Source organism: Hemiscyllium ocellatum (genome assembly GCF_020745735.1).
Source record: "Hemiscyllium ocellatum isolate sHemOce1 chromosome 27 unlocalized genomic scaffold, sHemOce1.pat.X.cur. SUPER_27_unloc_25, whole genome shotgun sequence".
In the NCBI taxonomy this organism is placed as follows: domain Eukaryota; kingdom Metazoa; phylum Chordata; class Chondrichthyes; order Orectolobiformes; family Hemiscylliidae; genus Hemiscyllium; species Hemiscyllium ocellatum.
This window is the reverse complement of record NW_026867493.1, coordinates 493,800-497,382: the sequence shown is the minus strand read 5'-3', so window position 1 is coordinate 497,382 and position 3,583 is coordinate 493,800. Positions and strand designations below refer to the sequence as shown.

At 45.3% G+C, this 3,583-nt stretch overlaps 1 non-coding gene across 1 annotated transcript; it reads left to right on the top strand.

The window, feature by feature from the left end:
- Positions 1 to 3,033: 3,033 nt before the first annotated feature.
- Positions 3,034 to 3,123, top strand: trnap-cgg (transfer RNA proline (anticodon CGG)). Its single transcript is given in 2 exon segments — positions 3,034 to 3,069; positions 3,088 to 3,123. It is a non-coding gene; the product is annotated as a tRNA-Pro (tRNA).
- The last annotated feature ends 460 nt before the right edge of the window (positions 3,124 to 3,583 follow it).

Here is a 3,583-nt window from a genome sequence, read left to right as displayed (position 1 = left end):
GCAAGATCTTTCAAAAGCTGATTGGGGCAGTTGTTCGCAGGTTAATGGACTGCTGCAAAATGGGCAGCCTTCAAATATGAGATAACAAGAGTCCAGACACAGTGTATTCCTGTTAGGGTGAAAGAAAAGGCTGGTAGGTGTAGGGAATGTTGGATGACTAGAGATATTGAGAAATGGTTTAGACAAAAGGAGGATGCATACGTCAGGTATCGACAGAGAGATCGAGTGACTCCTTAGAGCATAAAGGCAGAACGAGTATACTTAAGAGGAAAATCATGAGGGCAAAAAGGAGACATGAGATAGCTTTGGCAAATAGAGTTAAGGGTAACCCAAAGGGTTTTTATAAATACATTAAGGACAAAAGGATAACAAGGGAGCGAATAGGGCCCCTGTAAGAACAGCAAGGTGGCCTTTGTGTGGAGCTGCAGTAGATGGTGCGGGGGATACGGAACGGATATTGTGCATCAGTGTTTACTGTGGAGAAGGGCATGGAAGATATCGAATGTGAGAAAGTAGATGGTGACATGTTGAAAAAATGTCCATATTACAGATGAGAAATTGCTGCCTATCTTGAAATGCTTAAAAGTGGATCAACCCCAAGGTCCTGATCATGAGTACCCTAGAATTCTGTGGGAAGCTGGGGAAGTGATTGCTGGGCCTCTCACTGAGATATTTGCATCATCAATAGTCACAGGTGAGGTGCCAGAAGGCTAGAGGGTGGCTAACGTGGTGCCACTATTTATGAAAGGTGATAAGGAAAAGCCAGGGAACTATAGACCGGAGAGCCAGACATCCCTGATGGGCAAGCTTTTGGAGAGAATCCTAAGAGATAGGATTTACATGTATTTGGAAACGCAAGAATTGATTAGGGATAGTCAGCATGGCTTTATGCATGGGAAATCATGTCTCAGGAACATGATTCAGTTTTTTGAAGAAGTACAAAGTGGATTGATGAGGGCAGAGCGATGGAAGTGATCTATATGGACTTCAGGAAGGCGTTCATCAAGGTTCCCCATGGGAGACTGGTGAGCAAGGTTTATGGCATGCAGGGACAACTAGCCATTTGGATACAGAACTGGCTAGAAGGAAGAAAATATAGGGTGATGATGGAGGGTTGCTTTTCAGACTGAAGGCCTGTGACCAATGGTGTACCACAAGGATCGATGCTGGGTCCGCTACTTTTTGTCATTTATATAAATGATTTGTATGTAAACAGAGGAGGTATAGTTAGTAAGTTTGTAGATGACACCAAAATTGGAGGGGTAGTGGACAGCAAGGACAGTTACCGCAGATGATTACAGCGGTACCTTGATCAGATGGACCAATGGGCTGAGAAGTGGCTTTTGGAGGTTAATGTAGATAAATATGAGGTGCTGCATTTTGAAAAAACAAATCAGAGCAGGACTTTTACACTAAATGGTAAGTTAATTGGAAATGTTGCTGAACAAAGAGACCTTGGAGTTCAGGTTGATAGTTCCTTAAACGTAGAAACGCAGGTAGATAGGATAGTAAAGAAGGCGTTTGGTGTGCTTTCCTTTGTTGGTCAGAGCATCGAGGATAGATGTTGGGAGCTCATGTTGCCACTGTACAGAACATTGGTCAGGCCACGTTTGGAATATTGCATGTAATTTTGGTCAGCTTCCTATCGGAAAAATGTTGTGAAACTAGAAAAGGTGCAGAAAAGATTTACAAGAATGTGTCCAGGGTTGGAGGGTTGAGCTATAGGGAGAGGATGAACAGAGTATTTTCTCTGGAGCGTCAGAGGCTGAGGGGTGACCGTATAGAGGTTTATAAAATCATGAGGGATATGGATAGGGCAAATAGACAAGTTCTTTTCCCTGGGATGGGGGAGAACAGAACTCGAGGGCGTAGGTTTAGGGAGGGGAGGGGAAAGATATAGAAAGGACATAAGGGGCAACCTTTTCACGCAGAGGGTGATGCATGTACGGCATGAGCTGCTGGAGTAAGTGATGGAGGCTGGTATAATTACAGCATTTAAAATGCATCTCGATGTGTATATGAATAGGAAGGTTTTATGGGGATTTGGGCCAAGTGCTGGCAAATGGGACTAGGTTAGGTTAGGATATCTCGGCTGCATGGACGAGTTGGACCGAAGGGTCTGTTTCCGTGCTGTACATCTGTGTCACTCTGTGAGACTCCATGGGATTCTCTCGGAGGAATTGAGGACTGCAGATGCTGGAGATCAGAGCTGAAAATGTGTTGCTGGAAAAGCGCAGCAGGTCAGGCAGCATCCAAGGGATCCTCTGCCCAAGAGAGCAGTTGAGACAGCTTCATGAAGTATACTGAAGACATAGTTGGATGTGTTTTTGCATGGTAGGGGAATTAAGGTTAGTCGGTATAGTGCAGGTTGGTGGAGCTGTGATCTTCATGAATGGCGAAGCAGGCTTGACCAAATGGTCTCGTCCTGCTTCTGTTACTATGAATCTGTAACACTGTATTTCCAGCGGCAGGAGTTTTCCCACGGCACAAAGGAGGTTTCCTAAAATACATTTAAACCCCTTGCTTTGCTTGAACTCAAACTGCATTGACTTGGAGGAGAGTGGGATTTGCAGTGTCCTCCCCTCCACACGTGTCTCAACTGCAGGGCAGCTGTCCGTCCCGCCTCCATTGTTGACGTCACAATGCGGATGCAGCCCTGTCAGTTTCAGAGTGAAACTTCCACCCTCTGGGCAATATGTGGGAGCAAAGCAATGTCACACCCTTTCCATATACCATCCTCCAGCAGCGAGGGGGGAGGAGAGGTACGGGTGGGTGAAACACTATTCATTTGTAGCAACTGGAGTGAACCCAGGGAGGGAGCAGACACTCCAAAGGTGCTCAAATACTTTCCGTCTCTCTTAAAGCTATTTTCCTCGTGTATTCCCTCAGTTTGGCACGTATACAGTTTGCACCCTCGAAAAAGATTGCTCCTTTACTCATGTTCACAACGAAAAGGTGAGATTCCCATGGAACTGAGCAGCATTTAAGGGATTGGCACATTATTTAAAAAAATGTAGGACGCTTACTGCGTGTGGCTCGTTGGTCTAGGGGTATGATTCTCGCTTCGGGCCTTCTGATGCGTGGACGTGTGAGAGATCCCGGGTTCAAATCCCGGACGAGCCCTAGCTTCTTACATTACCTTGTGCGAAAACGGATAATCAATTTTCTCAAAAAGCAGCTTCGTTAAACGAGATCCGACTTCCTGACTCAGGGATGGGGCAGAACTACCATTACAATGAACGCGGCAATGGCAGCACTTATTCAAAGCGAAAACAAGTTTTAGTTCACACAGAGGGTGGTGGGCGTTTGGAACGCGTTGTCAGCAGAGTGGTAGAGGCAGGCACGGTAGATTCATTTAAGATGCGTCTGGATAAATGCATGAGTGGGTGGGGAGTAGAGGGATACAATACTTAGGAATTGACCAACAGGTTTAGACAGTACATTTCGATCGGCTCAGGCTTGAAGGGCCTGTTCCTGGGCTGTAAATTTTCTTTGTTCTTTGTTCTATATGGTGTATATCTGATATTGTTGGCTGTTGTAAAGGTTTGTTTGAAATTATTATTCACCTTCTAATGTAATAATG